The sequence below is a fragment of the Macaca nemestrina genome, chromosome 14 (genome assembly GCF_043159975.1).
Source record: "Macaca nemestrina isolate mMacNem1 chromosome 14, mMacNem.hap1, whole genome shotgun sequence".
Taxonomy (NCBI): Eukaryota; Metazoa; Chordata; class Mammalia; order Primates; family Cercopithecidae; genus Macaca; species Macaca nemestrina.
Window position 1 is genome coordinate 108213249 of NC_092138.1, and position 20748 is coordinate 108233996.

The 20748-nt window shown below is 41.3% G+C and overlaps 2 long non-coding RNA genes across 3 annotated transcripts; one reads left to right on the plus strand and one right to left on the minus strand.

The window, feature by feature from the left end:
• Nucleotides 1-16316: 16316 nt before the first annotated feature.
• Nucleotides 16317-17647, minus strand: LOC105463930 (uncharacterized). Of its 2 annotated transcripts, none has more exons than XR_976601.2 (3): nucleotides 17622-17647; nucleotides 17101-17192; nucleotides 16317-16871 (listed from the first exon to the last, which is right to left on the minus strand). It is a non-coding gene; the product is annotated as an uncharacterized lncRNA (long non-coding RNA). The 2 variants fall into 2 exon arrangements; XR_976600.2 differs by lacking the exon at nucleotides 17622-17647 and adding an exon at nucleotides 17588-17614.
• A 92-nt stretch (nucleotides 17648-17739) lies between these two features.
• Nucleotides 17740-19312, plus strand: LOC105463929 (uncharacterized). The gene is made up of 3 exons (XR_976598.2): nucleotides 17740-17865; nucleotides 18863-18958; nucleotides 19063-19312. It is a non-coding gene; the product is annotated as an uncharacterized lncRNA (long non-coding RNA).
• The last annotated feature ends 1436 nt before the right edge of the window (nucleotides 19313-20748 follow it).

Consider the following 20748-nt stretch of genomic DNA (forward strand, 5'->3'; position numbering starts at 1 on the left):
CCCCCAGCTTCAGAAGCTAGGCTCGCTCGCGAAGCACTGATGTTCCCATGGCATGGGCACCTCAGCATCTCACCTAGTTACTCCCCTCAGACACTGAAACTCACAAAGAGCAAGAACTCCAGTGTTTTCCTCCTCTCCTACTCCCCTCATCTGGACCTGGAAGATTAGGTCAGGGCTCCCATCTCAACCCTCAGGAATGGACAAATACAGAATAAGAGAAGGGAGGGAAGCCATTGGCCCTATGAAAAGACTCAGCAGTTCTCGTAAAGGAATGAATGCAAATGTTTCCCTTGAGACAAACTTCCTGCCAGAATCCACAGAAACCTTTAGAAAAATCTCCAATTTGTGTGCGCATTGAGATTTGAGGGAATATTTATGGTATATCTGAAAAAGGCATCCTCTGAGATCAAAAAAGATGATTTCAGCTGAAAAGTAAAATTGTTGCATTTCAAAAGGCAATGGAGGCAGGAGATAACAGATTGGAGACTGCAGAAAAATGAAGTGGAGTCCTTTAAAAGATGGGTACCAAGAAACCCCCCATAATTCATAAGAAAAGAATAAAAGATGAATGTGCTTAGTGAAAAGATAACCTGAAGGAAAGATCCAAGAAATAAAATAGCCAAAGGAATCATTAAATAAAATTGCTATTTGAACATTAGCTGAAGTTAAAGAACAGACCTATGGCCAGGTGAAACTGAGTTTCAAGGATTAAGGGGGAAAATCCTGTAAGTATTCAGACAGGAAAAAAAACTGTTGGCAATGGTATTCATTATAGAATAATTTGGCTATGTGTGTAGAGGGCCAAAATAACAATGGCTAAAACAATAGAAAAATATTTCTCTTTCATGTAATAGTCAAAAGCACGTGATTCAAAGTTTGCTCTGCTCCATGAAGTTTCCCAGGACTCTGGGAAAATATTGAGAGCTTAGACTCCTTCTATCTTGCTGCTATGCCAGTCTTAGATGTTAGCTTTGTTTGCAAAGATATTTGTTATAAGCAGCAAAATGGAGTAATAATAAAAGAAGAGTACATCCCTTTCCCCTTTCAAATCCCCACCCAGAGTTGCCACACATCACCATTCACATCCCATTGGTCAGAACTTAGTCACATGACCACCCCTAGCTGCAAGGGAGGCTGGGAAACATTTTTATGTGCCAAGCTCAAAATTAAGGTTCTGCTATTTTAGAGAGAAGAAGAGAATGCTTATTGGAAAACTCTTACCCAATGTATAAAACTTGAAACGAAAGATGTAATGAGAAAAAAGCAAAAACAAAAAAAATCAACAATTCTCTACCACTAGAAATTTCTTAAATTATCTATAAACTTGTACCTGGGTCAAAGAGGAAATATAAACAGAAACTGCAGGGAATCTAGAAGATAAAGATAGTAAACTGCATATCAGAACCTATGAGAAATAAAGTAATGCTCAGAGGAAAAGCCTTAAATGTTATCAATAAACAAGAAAGATGAAAATAAGAAATTAAACATCTGATCTGAGAAGTTAGACAAAGAACAACAAAACAGGACAGAAGCAAGAAATTGATAAAGATAATAGAAGAAATTATGAGTTAAGAAGCAGAAAAATAGAACTAATGACATGAGGAAAACAATAAAATAGATAAACTGCAAGATAACCTAATAAAGAAAATGGAGAAGGAAGCTCAAATGCACAAAATAGGAAATTATAAAAGAAAAATAACCACAGAAAGAGAAGAAAGTAAAGAATCATGAAACTGCTTTGCTTGACTTTATGCAAATACATTAAAAAACATAAAAGAATTTGACTTTTTTTTCAAAGTGTAAATGACCAAACCTGATTTCAAAAGGGGGAAAAATCTACTCATTTCCATTTGGAAATTGTTCAAGTAGCTGAAGAGCTCTTTCCCCAAAAATACCAGGATCAGATTGTCTCACAGGGAAATTCTACCAAGCCTCTAATAAGCAGATAATTACAATATTATTTAAACTATCAAGGCTCTAAAGAGGGGGGAAATATTTTTACATATTTCAATAAAACAAATAGAACATTGACACCCAAATGCAAGAAAGATATGCACAAAAAAGAGAAACCACAGTCTCTTATGAAAAACAATGCAAATAATCCTAAATAAAACTGAGGTAAACTGGATCTACAGCACATCAAAAGAAAAATACATTATGACCAAATGATGTTTATTTCATGAATGTACAAATTATGTAATATTAGGGAACATATAATACAATTTATTGTAGTAATAGATGTAGGGAGAAAACTTACATTAACATCTTCGTAGACACCAAAAAGCCATTGACAAAATTCTGATGTTCATTTTTGGTATAAACATTTAATAAAATAGGGATTGGTGGATTTTTCCCTAATAAGATGGAGCACATCTGTCTCAGCAGAAAAGTCAATATCATGTTTAATGAGAAGGCACCAGATGTATCCCCACTAAAGTTTCCCCCACTGAAATCAGGAGCAAGACAAGAATATCGGCTATCACACTATTATTAAACATTGAGCTGAAGGTACTTGCCAAAAGAAAGAAATTAAAGGGATAAAAAATTAGAAATGGAACTCAAACAACATTATTTGCAGATAATATGGTCATATATACAGAAAACAGAAGAGAATCACATTTAAAACTACTATAAACAGTAGGAGAACTCAACGAGGTGTGCAACGAGTGGTGTGCAAATTGATATGTGAATGCGAACAGTTTTTGTGTACAAAAGCAAGCAGAAGGTAGAGAGGAATAAAATACCTCATTTACAATAGCAGAAAAAAATTCAGGAATAAATTTATCAGAAAATTTGTGTAACTGGTAAGAAAAAACTTAGAACACTTCTGAAAGTTCTAAAGAAGGTTTGAACAAATGGGAATACATGCAGTGTTCTGAGGTAGGAAGACGTGCCGTCGTGAAGGGTAATTTCTCCCCAAGTTAATTTTCAAATTTAATGCAATTCCAATGAAAGTGTCTATATGCTTTTTTTAAACAAAAACTAGACAAATTGATTCTAAAATCTACATGAAATACATAAAAATAAGAGTAACCAGAAATTACAAAAAAAAAAAAAAATTGCCGTGAGAGGTACTAACCCTATAGTCATTCAAGTCTGATAGGTACCAGATAAGAGACAGGCCAGTAGATGAGAAAACAAAGCCAAGATTTAGAGCCACATATGTGCAGAACTTTAGTATGAGTTAAAAATGCCACCTTAAGTAGAAATGTGTGGTAGAGAAATGTATGATATTATAATGCTTAAATCAGTATAACTATTTAATTTGTACCAGAGTATAAACCAGAGCAATAGTTGGGGACATCATCAAACTTCTCTCAGTATTTCACTTCTACAATAGATAGCCAATTTATAAAAACATGAGTGATCCAATTAATATTATTTATAAGCTTATTCTTGGTAACTATATATTTGAGGGTTTTGCCTCAACAAGAAATGCACATTGCTTTCAGATGTCCATGAAATATTTTTAAAATTGATTGTTAACTAAGCCAGAAAGAAGACACACAATACTTCCACCAAATGAAGAAATTATACAGGCCACATTTTCCTGACCTCAGCGCAATGAAACTAGAAATTAATTACAAAGCACGTAAGACAAACATCTTTATGAAAATGAAAAATCACTCTGCTAGACAATTATTTTGTGAGACAGGAAATCAGACGGCAGTAGCAGAATATTAAAAAAAAAAAGACAATGACAAAATGACACATTAACACGCAGGGGATGCAGCTATTCCAGTACTCACAGGATAATTCACAGCTTTAATTGCTTTTATTATTAAGTGAACAAGAATGAAAATAAATGGACTAAGCATCTAATGCAAGAAATTGAAAAAAAAAGAGCAAATTTGAAAACAGAAGAAATAAATTAATGAAGATAATAGCTACTTTAGTCCATGTGTATGGGTTCAAGTTGACAAGGGGTGGACTTGTGATGGCTAATACAGAGTGTCAACTTGATTGGATTGAAGGATACAAACTATTGATCCTGGGTGTGTCTGTGAGGGTGTCGTCAAAGGAGATTAACATTTGAGTCAGGGGGCTGGGAAAGGCAGACCCACCCTTAATCTGCTAGAATCTAAGCAGGCAGAATAATGTGAAAAGAGAGACTGGCCTAGCCTCCCAAACTTCGTCTTTCTCACGTGCTGGATGCTTCCTGCCCTCAAACATCGGACTCCAAGTTCTTCAGTTTTGGGACTCGGACTGGCTCTCCTTGCTCCTCAGCCTGCAGACAGCCTATTGTGGGACCTTGTGATAGTGTGAGTTAATACTTAATAAACTCATACATATATTCCATTAGTTCTATCCCTCTAGAGAATCCTGACTAATACAGTCCATTTTGTGCTGCTGTAACAGAATACCTGAGACTTGGGTAATTTATAAAGGACAGAGATTTATTTCTTACAGTTCTAGAGGCTGGCAAGTCCAAGGCTGAGGGGCCACATCTGGTGAGGGCATTCTTGCTGGCCATCCCAAGGCAGAAAGTGGAAGGGCAAGAGAGCACATGAAAGAAAGAGAAGTGAAGGAAACCAAACTCATCCTTTTATCAGGAACCCTCTCTGGTGATAACTAACCTGCTCTCATGACAATGGCATTAACTAATCACCTCTCAAAGGTCCCACCTCTCATTACTGGGGATTAAATGGGGGTCACATTGAAACCATTGCAATAGCTGAAATTAATGATATGGAAAATTTTAAAAGCAGATGTGATTTAAAACCCAAATGCTACTTCTTTAGAATCATCTATAAAAGAAAACAGTTTTCTGGTAAGATGAATCAAGAAGAATATAAAAAAGAAGGTAGTATCATAAATGAGAAAGCAGTTGAGACCATAGATGAAGAGGTTATTTTCAAATTATAAAAGAATGTTACATGAATAAATTTGAAAATCTCAAAATGAAGAATTTCCTAGGAAAATATAAAGTTATAAAACAGAAAATGTAAATATACAAATAACAACTAAGATAGAAGTTTAGAATATGGATAAAAAATCACTTGGCCCAATGCATTCTTTCAGAACCAAGCAAAAAGATACTTTATGAACCATTTAATTTGTACCAGAGTATAAAAGAGACAGAAAGCTTCCCTATGTTTTTGTGGATATGTATGAGTTCCTTAGATATTCTGGATAGTAATCAGTGTATGAACTCCATGAAAAACTCTGTTGGGGTTTTGAGGGGAATTATATTGAACTTATTTAGGGAGAACAGTGTGATGTTGAGCTTCTCCAAGAATGAAATAATATGTCTTTTTAATTTATGTAGGGTGTTTTGAGTCTTTCAACAATCTTTGTAACTTTCCCTGTAATTTTTAAAAATATATTTTAGAGACAGGGTCTTGCTGTGTCACCCAGGCTGGAGGGAAGTGGTGTGATTACAGCTCTTAACAGCCTTGAACTTCTGGGCTCAAGGGATCCCCCCACCTCAGCCTCCTATAGCTGGGACTATGGACGTGTGCCACCATGCCTGGCTAATCCAAACACACCTCTTGTTAGATTTATTCTTAGGTACCTTATAGGTTTTGTTTCAATAGTGTTTTTTTAAATTAAAAATTTGATGGCCAGTAGATACATGAAAAGATGTTCAATATCACTAATCATTAGAGAAATTGAAACCACAATGAGACAACACTTCACACCCATTAGGATAGCTACTATCAAAAGGACAGAAAGTAGCAAGCATTGACAAGGATGTGGAGAAAAATGGAACCCTTGTGCCCTGTTGGTGGGAATGTAAAATGGTGTAGCCACTATGGAAAACAGTATGGTGGATACTCAAAAAAGTAACAGAATTATCATACAATCCAGCAAACCCACTTCTGAGTGCATATGCAAAATAACTGAAAACAGGATCTTGAAGAGATATTTGCCTACCTATGTTCATAGTAGCACTATTTGAAATTGCCAAGAGGGGTAAGTCACTTAAATGTTTGACAGATGAATGAATAAACAGAATGTGGCATGTACATACAGTGGAATATCAGTCAGTCTTAAAAAGGAAGAAAATTCTGACAAATGCCACAACATAAATGAACCTTGAGGACATTATGCTGAGTAAAACAAGTCAGTCACACAAAAGCAAATACTGTATGATTCTACTTAAATGAGGTATCAAAAGTCAAATTTGCAAAGACAGAAAGTAGAATGGTCGTGCCCAGAGGTTGGGAGAAGGGGTAAATGGGGGACGTGTTTAATGAGTATAGAGTTTCAGTTTTGCAAGATGTGAAAGTTCTGGAGATCTATTGCACAATAATGTGAATGTACTTAACATAGTGAACTGTATATTTAAAAAGGGCTCAGGCAGTTCATTTTATATGTTTTTGCCACGATTAAAAAATTAATGATAGAAAAAATGTGAGCTGTTGTTACTGGAGCATAGAATTAAATATAGTTAAGTTCACTTTAGTGTGTTGGTCTTATATCAAGCAAACTTGCTCAAACCCTTCTGTTTAGTCTAATAGTTTGTGTGATGATTCTGTTGGATTTTTTTATGTAGACAAGCATATCATCTGCACATAATAAGTTTTGGGGTTTTTTTTCAATTTTTATATTTCTTCTTCTTGTCTTATCATGTAGCCCACAACTTCTAGTACACTGTTAAATAAAGTTGTTATAAAGGATATCTTTGTCTTATTTCTGATTTTAAAGAGAATGCTTCTAACAATTTTACCATCAAATAGAATGCTTGCTATAAGTTTGTCATAGATTCTCTATATCTTCTCTATTCCTTTTTTGCTAAGAGTATTCCCTGCCATGAATGAATGTTGAACTTTACCACATGCTTTTCTAGATATATTGAAATAGCTTTATGTTTTCTTATTTGCTAATTTGTTAATGAAGTGAATTACATAATTTCTTTACATTAAATTATCTTTGTATTCATTGCATAAATCCAACTTCACCATTTTTTCATGATACTGGATTTTATTAATATTTCATTTATGATTTTTGCTTTTATGTTTATGAGATAAGTTCTATTTTCCTTTATCTTACTGTCTTTGTCTGATTTTTGAATGAAGGTATTACCAGACTTCTAGAAAAAATTGGGAAACATGACATCTTCTTCTATTCTTTGAGATAGTTTAAGACTTATATAATGATTAGTTTTATGTGTTAACTTGACTGGGCCACGGGGTGCCAAGATATTTGGTCAAACATTATTCTAGGTGGGTTTATGGGAGTGTTTTGGATGAGGTTAACATTTGAAGTGATTAACATTAGCCTGAGTGAAGCAGATTGCCCTCCCTAATGTGGGAGGCCCTCATCCAACCACTTGAATGCTCAGATAGAACAAAAAGGCTGACTCTCCCACAAATAAGAGGGTACACTCCCTGCCTGAACTGCCTGAAGATGGGAAATCGATTTTTTCCTGCCTGGTCTCTGGTGGAAACATTGATTCTTCCTGGGTTTTAAGTTGCTGGCATTCAGACTGAAACTACACCAGCAGTTCTCCTGTGTCTCCTTCAGCTTGGTGACTTCAGATCTTGGGACCTGTCAGCCTCCATAATTTCATGAGCCAATTATTTATAACGCGCCCTCTCTCTCTCTCCCCCTCTCTGTGTGTGTATGTGAGAGAGAGAGAGAAGTAATATATACACATACATTCTATTGGTTCAGTTAATCTAGGGAACCCTGAGTAGTGCAACTGGGATTATCTGTTAATTAAATATTTGGTCAAAGTTGACTCTGGGCCTGGTGGGGTTTCTTTTGCATGGTACATAAGTTAGATTTTATATCAGTGATTCAATTTTTTCATTATTACAGGTTTTTTCAGAATTTTTGGTTCTTCCTGAGACAGTTTTGATAAGTCACATTTTCCAAGGAAACTGGCCATTTTCAATTTTATTGGTATAAAGTTGTTCAAAACATTCTTTTGTGATGTTAAAAATTACTTTTTGCTGTATTTCTTTCATTTGTTAGTTCCTAATATCATTCACTTGGGCTTTCTCTTTTTCTTAACTAGGCTTTGGTTTTGCTGATTTTTTCATTGTTTGGTTTTAAGTTTAATTATTTTCTACTGTTATATTTATTGTTTCCTTCATTTTTCTTTCTTTGGGTTACTCTGTTGTTCTTTTTCAATATTCTTGAGTTGGGTGCAAAGCTTGTTATTTTTTAATCTCTCTTCTTGTCTAATGTAAATGCCCTCCGAGTACTACTTTAGCTGCATCCCATACATTTTGATATGTACTATTTGCATTATCCACAATTATTCTTTCTTTGACCCATAAATTATTTACAACTATACTGTAATATAGAGTTTAACAGCTTATCTTTTATTAATTCTAATTTTATTGCATTGCGGTCAGAATAAATGATCTGTGTGCTAACAGTTCTTTGAAATTTGTTGAGATTTTCTTTTTGAACTTGTATCTGTCAGTTTTTGCAAACATTTCATATGTACTCGAAAAGAATGGGTTTTCTATAATTGTTGCAGGATTTTGTTTGTTCATTATATCAAGCATGTTGTCTCATTCAAATCTTCTATATTCTTGCCAAATTTTTGTCTCCTTGATCTATAAATTATTGATTGACTTTATTAAAAATTTTTCACATCGGCCAGGTGCGGTGGCTCAAGCCTGTAATCCCAGCACTTTGGGAGGCCGAGACGGGCGGATCACGAGGTCAGGAGATCGAGACCATCCTGGCTAACACGGTGAAACCCCGTCTCTACTACAAAAATACAAAAAACCTAGCCGGGCGAGGTGGCGGGCGCCTGTAGTCCCAGCTACTAGGGAGGCTGAGGCAGGAGAATGGCGTGAACCCGGGAGGCGGAGCTTGCAGTGAGCCGAGATCCGCCACTGCACTCCAGCCTGGGTGACAGAGTGAGACTCTGTCTCAAGAAAAAAACAAAAACAAAACAAAAACAAAACAAAAACAACAACAACAACAACAAAATTTTTTCACTATGGTAATGGATTTGTCAATTTTTAAAATAATCTAGTACATTTTTGTTTTATGTATTTTGTGAGACTGGCATTAGGTGCATGCATAGTAATATAACGCAACTGCTATATATTACAAGTAAGGTGTTCCTTGTATCATTGTCATTTATGATGTGTCGCTAATGATAATTTTGCCTTAGAGTCTGCTTCTCCCCCCAACTTTTATTTGGCTAGTATTTTCTTTGTATAACTTTTCTTTTTTGCTTTCAATATTTTTGCCCACAAATAACTGGATTTTGATGATTTTGATTTTTAAAATTCAATCTGAACGTCTGATTTTAAATGCATAAAGTTTATTCCATTTATATTTATTGTAAGCTGATATGCCTGTATTTAGTCTATTATACTACTTTGCACTTTCCTGTTTACCATGGTTTTCATTTGTTTCAATTCTTTTCTTCTTTTGAAGTAGTTGAATTATACCCCCTTTCATTCCTCTACGTTTTATTTCTAGTCTTATAGTGCCTAGTTTTAAGATTTTTTTGAATAAACCTTTCATCTTGGAATAATTTTAGATTCACAGAAAAACTGTGAAGATAGAATAGAGGTTCTCATAAATCCGACACTGTTTTCTCTAGTATTCACATCCTACGTTAGTATAATTCACTTGTCACAATTAATGAACCAATATTGATCCATTGTTATTTTTACCTAAAATATATTTTTATTCATATGTCCTTAAAATTTATACAATTTTTTTTCTGTTCCAGGATCCCATTCAGGATACCACATTACATTTATGTTTCCTTAGGCTCCTCTTTACTGTGATAGTTTCTCATTTTTTTTTTCATTTTTGATGGCAACTTTGGGGGTAATGGTCAATTGTGTTGTAGAATATCCCTCAATTGGGATTTTTCATAATTAAACTGAAGTTACAGGCTTTGAAGGGGAAACCACAGAGGTAATATGTCATTTTTGCATCATATCAAGGGTAAATACTACCAAAATGACATCTCTGTTGATGTTGATCACCTGTATGAAGGAATTTTGTCATGTTGCTCCCTGTGAAGTTACTCCTTTCCCCCCTTTTTCATACTGTACTTTTTGGAAGGAAGTTTCTACATGCACGCCACATTTAAGGCGTGGGGAGTCACACTTCACCCACTTGAAGGCAGATTATTTACACAAATTATTTGGAATTCTTCTGCGTGGGAGCTTTGGCTCTTCTCACCCATTTGTTAATTTAATTTAATTTAATTTAATTTTTAATTTTTGTGAGTACATAGTAGGTCAATATATTTATGGGTTATATCAGACATTTTAATACAGGCATGCAATGCGAAACAGTCACACCAGGGTAGATAAAGTATCCATCACCTCAAGCATTCCAATTTGTTTATTAATTCAATTATTTATTCATATTAGAATGGGCTCATGAATATCTTAAATTTTGTGTTATAATCCACTACTCCTTTATTTATTTTGTGGCTTAAATTGTTTCAACTTTCTGACACTATAAGATGCTCAGGTTCATTTTATATATTCCTACCCCTACTACTAGAATCAATCATTTCTTTAAGGAGCCTCTTTTATTGGAGAATTGCATGTATTAACAACTTAATTGTAACATTAATACCCGACTTAACAAATATTAATGTTAACCAATAATAACGACCCTCTTCCTTTAAAACTATAAACATGTAAAACTCTGAATACCCTTTTTTGGCTTACATGGTATTCTTGTCCAGTGTTTTAGTCCTGTCTTGCTTTTATACCTCCAAAATCCGTCATGATTATTGACCTATACAGCCCAAATCTTATTTAAACATTTCTTTGTTCTCCATTGCTCTCACATCTCCCTCTTTCCTTCTGTGTTCAATTTCATTCTACTTGAAATAAACCCTATAGTAGTTCTTTCAGGAGCAGTCTGAGATTTACATTTGTTTCTACCTTATCATTGGGCGATAGTTTAGCTATACGAGATTCTAAGTTGACAGTCATTCTTCCCTTATCACTTTGAAAATATTATTCCATTGTCTTCTGGCTTTTCTTGTTGCCAGAAGTCTGCTGTCAGTCCAATTTCCATTCTCTATTGATTTTTCTTTTCTCTCTTATTATTTTTAAAGTTCTTTGCTTTGTTTGGTTGTCCTACAATTTCATTATGGAGCATCAAGATACAAATTTATTTTTATTTATTCTTTTCAGGATGCGTTGGGCTTCTTAAGTTATGAATATTTTTAAAATGTATTATTATATTAAATTGTGATAAAATACACATAATGTAAAATTCACCCTCTTGACCATTTCTAAGTGTACAGCTCAGGGGCATTAAGTGCATTCACACTGTTGTGTAATCATCCCTGCCATCGAAGAACTCTTTTCCAGAACTCTTTTCATCTTACAAAACTGAAACTCTGTACCTATTAAATAAAAACTCCCCATTCCTCTCCCCGACGCCCCTGAAAATCACGATTTATTTTCTGTCTCTATGAGTTCAACTCCTTTTGATGCCTCATGTAAGTGGAATCATACAGCAATTATCTTTTTTTGTGTGTGTGTGACTGGCTTATTTTACTTAACATAATGTCCCAAGATTCACCCATGTTGTTCCGTGTGTCATAATTTTCTTCCTATTTAAGGCTTTGAAAAGCTTTTCTTTTTAAAGCTGAACAATATTCCGTTCTATATAAATGCCACATTTTGTTTATCCATTCATTCGGTGATGAACATTCGGTTTGCTTCCCCTTCTTGACTATTGTGAATAATGCTGCTGTGAAGATGAGTGTGCAGACCAGGCACGGTGCTCACACCTGTAATCCCAGCACTTTGGGAGGCCGAGGTGGGTGGATCACTTGAGCCCAGGAGTTCAACATCAGCCTGAGGAACATGGCGAAACCCTGCATCTATCAAAAATACAAAAATTAGCCTGGCGTGGTGGCGCGTGCCTGTAATCCCAGCTACTGTAATCCTGCTGAGGCAGGAGGATTGCTTAAACCCTGGAGGTGGAGGTTGCAGTTAGCCAAGATCTCACAACTGGACTCCATCCTGGATGACAGAGCGAGACCCTGTCTCAAATTAAAAAAAAAAGAAAGAAAGAAAGGAAAAAAAAGAATGTGCAAATATCTCTTGGCGATTCTGTTTTCAGTTCTTTTGGACATGTACTCAAAAGTGAGATTACTGAATCATATGGTAGTTCCATTAATTTTCTGAAGAACAGCATACTGTTTTCCATAGCACCTAAACCTCCATATCCTTGTCAGTGTTTGTTAATTTCTGTTGTTTGTTTGTTTGTTTGTTTGCTTTGTTTTTTTTTTTTTTTTTTTTGAGACAGTGTCTCACTCTGTCGCTCAGGCTGGAGTGAAGTCGTGTGATCCCGGCTCACTGCAACCTCTGTCTCCTGGGTTCAAGCAACTCTCATGCCTCAGCCTCCCAAGTAACTGAGACTACAGGTGCCCACCACCACGCCTGGCTAATTTTTGTATTTTTTTTTTTTTTTTTTGGAGAGACGGGTTTCAACATGTTGGTTAGGCTGGTCTTGAACTCCTGGCCTGAAGTGATCCACCCCTCTAGGCCACCCAAAGGGCTGGGATTACAGGCGTGAGCCACTGCACCCCGTCAGTTTCTATATTTTGATAGTAGCCATCACAATGGGTGTGAAGTGGCATCTCATTGTGGTTTTGATTTGCATTTCCCTAATGATGAGTGAATTGTGTTTTTATTGGTGAATTATGACTATTTTAAATCAATTCTAGATCATTTTTATTCTCTCCTTGAATGCTGTTTCTCCGATTCTATATTTTCTCTCTCCTCTTCCTATATCAAAAGACAGGTTTTTTTCCCAAGTCTATCCCTCACTGAGAACACAAGACATAGGGATGTCAGGTCTAGCTTTTCATCTAACTCGCACTCAAAGCCTTGTCTCCTGTGCCTATGTGGGTATAAACATGCTCTCTCCCCTTTCCCTGGACAGCTGCAGTGACAGGTCATGTGCTTATCTCTTTGGGTTTCAGTTCCTACTTTATTTCTTGGTCCTGGAAATTTTCTCTACTTTTCTGTAGGCTCACGTATTTGTTATGCTGTATTGGGTATTTCTAGGCGTTTGTGGCGGGAAGATTTTGGGGATATCTGATCCACAGTATTTTCAGAGCTAGAAGCCCTTCCAACTCATTTACAAAACTAAATAAACCTGACAAAAGATAGCACAAAAAAAGAAGGCTGCAGGCTAATCTCATTTACGAATATAGATGCAAACATCTTAAATAAAATATTAGCAAATTGAATCCAGCAATATATTAAATGAATATTCCACAATGACCAGGTAGGGTATATTATTGGAAGGCAAGGACAGTTCTATTTTAGGAACTCTATTAATATAATTCATCATGTTAATAGGCCAAAAGGGAAAAACCAGGGATGATAAAAAGGCATTTGATAACACTCAGCATCCATTTTGCAGGAAAATCTCGCTTGGTAAAATAGAAATAGCAGGATTCTTCTTTGGCCTGGTAGGAAAGGCTTACAGAAACATCCCATCCTCGAAGGGGAAAGCAGCACCTCCTGAGAGCATCCTAGTTGAGAGAGGGTCTCCTCCACGCCTGCGCAGCCCGTCTCCTCTGCCCCAAGTTGAGAGTAAATCATCGTGTTCCTACTTCTCTGGATCAGTTGGAGCCAAACATTCCACTTAGCCCGAGGAGTCACTGATGGATATTTTGCTTTCCAAACACACACTTTGGACCCAGGCAGCCTAGTGTGGCTGTGTTATGTTGGACAAGTGGCCACCACTTGCTGAGCTTCTCTGAACCTCAATTTTCTCATTTGTGAAATGAGGCTAAGATTTTCTATTCCCTGGAGCCATGAAAGTGAAGTCCCCGCACACAGTAAAGGCTCAGAGAACATTAATCACTTAGCAATTCCCACTTCTCCATCTCTCCTTCTGTCTCTTCTCATCTTGCCTGGGTTTCCCTTCCTTTTTCATGCCTCCATGATCCCAGGCCTGGCCAGTTCAGTCTCCTTACCCAAGTAAGCCCACTGGCTGGGGAAATTTGGGGACCCCAGAGCCCTGAGTTAGCATTCAAAGACATTAAGGTAGCTGCATGGGGCCTGACTGAGGGCTGGCCTGGGAGGCTCTCCCCAGGGCTTCCTGCCCCCAAGGGGGCCTGGTCAGTGAGTCCTGGAGGCCAGGAGGTCCATCTGGGCACCTGGTCTCATTGGAGGAGGTTTCTGTGCTCTGGTGGAATAAGGGCGGTTCCTGGTGGGCAGACCCAAGTTTAAGAACAGCTGTGCGGCCAAGCATGGTGGCTCACGCCTGTAATCCCAGCACTTTGGGAGGCCGAGGTGGGTGGATCACGAGGTCAAGAAATCGAGACCATCCTGGCCAATATGGTGAAACCCCGTCGCTACTAAAAATACAAAAATTAGCTGGGTGTGGAGGTGCGTGCCTGTACTCCCAGCTACTCAGGAGGCTAAAGCAGGAGAATTGCCTGAACCAGGGAGTTGGAGGTTGCAGTGAGCAGAGATCGTGGCACTGCAATCCAGGCTGGTGACAGAGCAAGACTCCATCAATAATAATAATAATAATAATAATAATAATAATAATAAACAAATAAATTAACAGACAAACAAACACAAAAAACACGCTGTGCTCCTCTAGGTCTGCCAGCCTCTTGCCAACTTCTTCTTCTTACAGGGTTCCTCCCAGTGGGGTAAAGTCTGGGATCACAGTCCCACAGTTTCTCAGACGAAGATCAAAGCCAGACCCTGGACTCCAGCCTCAGCCTCAGGTCCTTGCACCTCACCATCTCTTCCGCGGGTCCCCTAAGCTCCAGCCTGCCGCTTTCTTCACCATCCCCAAACTTAGCTCTTACCTCCGCCACCTCCACGCTTCCACCTGCGCTCTGCCGCTTCTCTCCTCGCACTCGGTATCCCGTGACTCATCAGAGTCGGCATTTGGTCCTTTCCCAGCTGGGTCACCAGCAAGTTCCCCTGGGTCAGTCGGGTGTACTAACCACTAACCGCACCTTTTATTTCAAAATACCTTGGGTACTTGCCGCCACTAGAGGGAGAGGGACTGCCCTTCCCCGGGGAGGGATTAGTGAATCCTTAGAGACAGCAAACAACCGGCCCCAGAGCGAGCCCCTTTCAAATGCAGACCAACCAATCCGGAGTCATTTACCCACCCACCTCCTTTGTGGGGCTCCGACCCTCCAGAGGCACTGTCCACCTGCCCTTTTCACCCCAGGGCCCACTTCCCGACCCTGGGGGCAGCGCCTACCCTCAGAGCCTGCTGATGTTACTCACGCTAGTCAGTGCTACGCCTGCTCACCCTCTCTCGTCTCTTCTTTCCTGTGGAAACCACCACAAGGGCTCTTACCCACATTTTCCCTGCCCCGGCACCCCGCCTCGTCCCCCGCCGCCGACCACCACCAGCACTCTGCTTCCAAATTGCCTGGTGCTCCCTGGTATGACACCTCCACGGCATGGTGTGGCTTCTCTCTAGGGATCTACGTGTACAACAAACCATCTTTTCAAGGTAATCACGTTCTGATCTGTTAGCCTCACCATCCCCGAATAGCAATAAAACCGATTACATTTGCAAACAGACAGGATAGGCTCAGTGATGCTGAGATTACAAACCGGTCTTCGTGGCTTAACACGCAAAGCTTACTGTTGATCTAGGTGACTCTCCAGGACAAAGTCCTCCACGCAGTGACTCAGTGATCCAGGTTGCAGGAGGCTCCACATTCCTGTCATGGCCCCTTTGGGAACACACCTCCCTGTTTGCCTCGGAGAGTATGAAAGTACTGGAGGATTTAGGACCAGCACTTCATTGCTTTGGCCCCAGAATGGCACACACCACCAATGCTCATAGCTCATTGGGAAGAACAAGTCTCCTCACCTCAACCAACAGCAAGTTGACTAGGAGGCGTGAACCCCCAGAGTGCTCAGAAGGAGAAGAAAATGGGAGAGGGAGATGGGTGTATACTCAATATCTCTGTCTCATTCTCTTCTCTGTTACTGGGGCAGGGAAAGGAATCTTCCCCAGCGTAGGATGTTGCCCTCTGGGGCTCACCAGGAGGTCACACTGACTGGGAGGGGTCTGTCCTCTACTGACATCCACATAGTAGGGGCTGGCTGCAGCAGGAAAAGCACATTTGCCCAAGGAAGCCCTCATTTTGTCATCTCCCCCAGACAAAGCAGACTAGCTCTAGGGTGTCTCCTCTAGAGCTTAAAAAAAATTAAAAATTTTAAAAGAGAGGGAGAGAGAGACAAACAAACAATTCTGATCCCAACCGGGCAGAGACACAAATAGCGACTTTTAATTATATAATCTGCTTTTGATGAATTTATTTCTGACAGTTTTATAGGTTGACGAGAGAGTGCATTTTAGATGCAAAAAAACCCATTATTCATTCCAGGCTCTTTGAGCATAAAAATTGTCAAATGATTTTAATACAGTTTTAAGTTTTATGTTTATTGTCAAGGAAAAAAAAAGTCCACAGCAATTACCAAGTCACATGCCCCTTCAATCTTTATGTTTCTGACAGCAAGAACAATAAAATATGTTTTTGCCCAAACCTTTTACCGCTCGGATTGACGTGGCTTCAGTGACAGCTGCTTTTCTTCCATGTGAGAACCATTTATGAGAACGCTAACTTAGAACCACTCCTTGGTGGGGGGTGGCAGGGGGAGTCCCGGCTGCTCTTCGGAACACAGATGTTCCCTGGCAGAAATGTCCAGACCCTGAGGTCTGGGACCAGAGAAGACCAAAGTGGGGTGAAACCAGGTGAGACAAATCTGTGTTTTTACACCATCTTCGGGCACCTTGTTGGTTTGCAGGGAACTCAAGAGAGCACAGGTTGCCCGGTGAGAAACACTGGCCAAGGATAACCTTCTCATCAGAGCGTGACCAAGAAGACAGTGCACCAGTCATCGTCCTGCCAAGCGCTGGACCTGTTGTCTTGGTTTGAGCTCCTTCACAAACAGAATCTGAGAGAAGGATTTCAGAACAAGTCGTCTATTTGAGAAGTGATCCCAGGAAACACCAGCAGACAGTGGGGAAGGGAGATGGGGAAGAGAAAGAAGTGGATAGAGGATGAGTTGTCAGACAAGCTGCCATCACGGGCAACTGGAGCAGAATCTGCTGGGAAGCTTCAGGAGACGTAGGGCATGCCTTGGAGTTAACCCAACCGCCGGACAGGACAACTTGGCTATTTACCGGTTGATGTCTCATCATACATCTTTGGTCCAGGTCTGCTCCTAGGGGCATGAACTCTCTAGACCTCTGCTTGCCCTGAGCTTGTGCCGCACCTACCAGCCAATAGCACAGGGAAAAGACAACCTGCCACTCAGGTAACCCTCAGCCTTGAAAGGACCTCCCACCGCGCAGGTGGCCCAGATGTGGCCATCCCTTCATTCTCCAGCGCCTATGCTCATGGGCTGCTTCTCTGCTTTGTGCTCCATGCCAACCTGATTGCAGAATTCAGCATCTCCGCAGGGACTCCCAAGTAGAACCAGTGAATAATGTTTGCTGAGTATTTTTAGAGACAATAGAGAAGCCCTTCCTCCCTTGTTCCTCTGCCCAGGGATTCTTTGCTCTCCCCTCCTTCTCCCAGTGGCCAGCCTGGTGGGCTTATCTCCTTCAATCCCACTCCGCCACAAACTTCTCAGCCCTCTAGGATATAGAGCAGTTCAGCGCTACTCACTTTCTGTCTCCAGCCTTGCTATTCCCACACTCACCAAGTGCTCAGAGAAGCCTGGAGCCCTCTGGTATTCCGAGCCCCGCCTCTTGGAAGGCAACTTAGCAACTTCCCATTAGAATGTCACCACCACTAAGTGGATTGTCAAGGTGGTTCTATTCAACATGGAGGACTCTAGGGAGATAGATGGCAGGGCTATGCTTTGCCAGATAGCTGGGCCTCCAAGGCCATGGATGTATTAGTCAAGAATCTCCTCTCCTGGCCAGGCGCCGTGGCTCGCCCAGGTGTGGTGGCTCACGCCTGTAATCCCAGCACTTTGGGAGGCTGAGGCAGGTGGATCACCTGAGGTCAGGAGTTCAAGACCATCCTGGCCAACATGGTGAAACCCCATCTCTACTAAAAAATACAAAAATTAGCTGGGTGTGGTGGCAGACACCTGTAACCCCAGCTACTAGGGAGGCTGAGACAGGAGAATCACTTGAACCCAGGAGGTGGAGGTTGCAGTGAGCTGAGATGTGCTACTGCATTCCATCCTGGGCAACAAGAGCGAAACTCTGTCTCATAAAAAAGGGGGGTACTGGGAGGCGAGGGGCACTCTGCCCAGGGGTGCTGTGGCCAGGGCTTGGTCTGAGGCAGGCAGCAGGGCTCAGCCTTTCCAGAGGGCATTTAAACCTTCAGGACTGAAGGGTATGATGACCTGAGATCCATAGCCCAAGAGTGTCTCCGGTGGACATAGGGTTGAATCCAAGCTCCACAGGCCTGCAGTCTGGATGGACATAGAAATGGAGCTGATCCAGCGTAGTGTCCTGCCCTCATGGGAACTGAGCTAAGCAAGCCTGTCGGGGAGCAAGGGGAGCGGGCAGTGCCAGGAGGATTGAGGTATGGAGGCTGCAGGGAGAGCCCCAGACATCCGGAGAGCCCTCCCTGGGGATCCGGGGAGGGACCTCTTGCAGATTCACATCCAGGCAGGTCTGGATAGATAGTGACTCCACAATGAGCAGGAACAAGGTTCCTCAAGGGCCTTTGCCTGAACTGCCTCCTCCGCCTGGAAAACTCTTCATACAGCCCACTCAGCGAACCCCTACACATCCTTTACGACGGCATAAAAGACACTTCTTCGGGGAAGTATTCCTGGATTTCCCAGTCTTGCTCAGGCCCCAGTGCCACACACCGCCATGAACCCCTGTGCTTCTTAGTGGCATGCATTACATTTTAAAAGAATATAGTATTTCACAATAATTGTAATTTGTTGATTATAAAAATGTTTCTCTTCTCCTCTAGGCTGAACTCTATGGGGTCAAGGTCGTGGTCTGTTTTGCTCCCAGCTCTGTCTAAAACACTGAATGGTGCCCGGCAGACAGCAGATCTCATTACATTGTGAATGGATAATGGGTGGATGGAGGGAGGGGTGGAGGGATGAAACAGGTTTCCCTTCTGTGGCACTTCAGTAAGCCTATTTCCTTTTCCTCCTGCATTCCCAGTCTCCCTTGCAAGCAGATGTAGTCCTGTGCCTGGGTCTGGCCCATGGGACTGAATGCTGGTGGAAGTGAGGTACTTCTCGGGCTGATCCGTGTGGCCCTTCTACAGAGAACTCTGAGGCCCCAGGGAATAGCAGAGCCACACATGGAGGGTGCCTGGGCCGCTGAATGACTGTGTGGAACAGAGCTCAGCGCCCCCCTCCCCACTCCAGTGGACTTTATCCCTTTTCCCAAGTAGGAAATAAACCTCTATCGTGTTAAGCTACTGAGGTTTGGGAGTTATTTGTTCCAGAGGCGAGTATAACTTGTCCCAGCTAATACATCCCTTGGGATGGATGCCCCAGGAGGAACCGGGTCTGATCATTTCTCTGCTTTCAGCATCTCTGTCTTGTTGCCGCCCTCAATCAGAATGGGCGGGGTGGGTTTCCAGGAAAGAGGAAGAGGTCATTTTCTAACACTTGTTCCTTGTGTTCACCCTCTCCCTTGGGAGGTGGGAGTGACTTGAGGACATGGAGTTTCTATCTGGAGTGGTAGAGACAATGGATGGGAGTTTGGACTCTGAAATCAGTTGTGTGTTCAAATCCCGGTTCTGTCTGTGACCTCTGGACAGTCGCTTGTAATTTCCGATAATGACGCCTGCACCATGGAGTTATGTAAATACTCAAAGAGCTCGAATGTGAAGCACTTGGCACCCGTACAAGGGAGAGATCATAATAATTACAATTTTCCTCAGGTCTCAGCATCTCAGTTGCAGGAAGCTCTGCATTGCAAGTCTTTTGTCTCATTCCATTTTCGAGCCAGACGGCCCCATTTTTCTCCCAGTTTCCGCGGTTCTTGAGCTGCCCCAGTGCCTATTACACAAACCCCAATGCATCTCTGAAGTTAGCAGCTAATTATGTTCCAGGAAGTTATAGATCTGGAGTTTTTCATGTGCCAGAGGCAATTGCCTGCTCGGGCTTTCATTTTGCAGGGCAGCCTTCCAAGGCCTGATTGGGAGCCCCTTCCCCTGGTCCCAGGGGCCTTGTGGGACCAACCCTTCTGCACCTTGGGGAGTCAGCGTGCCCTTTCCCTGCCTCCCAGCCTTTACTCGCTCTGGGCCTCCCTCACAGCTCCTAACAGGCTTGGGGGAGCTTTTGGGCTATCTGTTCTGGGCTGGGAGGTAGAAGGAGTGTCAGAGAGCCCTTGAGAAATGTGCCTCCCTCCCGGGGAGGCACAGTTGGTCCTTCATTATTGTGAGTAATAGATTTTGCTGCTGAACAACTGAGTGACTTGCGTCTGTTTAACGTGTAAGAGGTTGCCCTGCCCCCCTGCCCCGCTGCCTCCCTGAGCTGCTGCCTCTCAACCTGGCCCTCTCATTTCTGCCTCTCCCCTGCGGCCAGACAAATACCCCTGGCTCCCAGGGCTCCACTCCCCACACTGGGCTGTCCTCAGGGGACTCAGTTTCTCCTTCCTTAGGCAGCATTCCCTTGGAACTAAAGTAAGAGAAGTGAAGTGCTCACGGTGCAAAATGTAACAAGGTGCTCACACTTTGGTGCCAATTGCACACTTGTGCACACTTGCACACCCTTGGGAGTGAGTGCCTCCTTAGGTTAGGTGCCTCACTGGCTTCTCCCTAGTCTGGACCCTGCCCTAGCAACCCCCTGCCCAACTCTGTGGGAGGTGAACTCCCCTGCTCACAGCTCGGCAAAG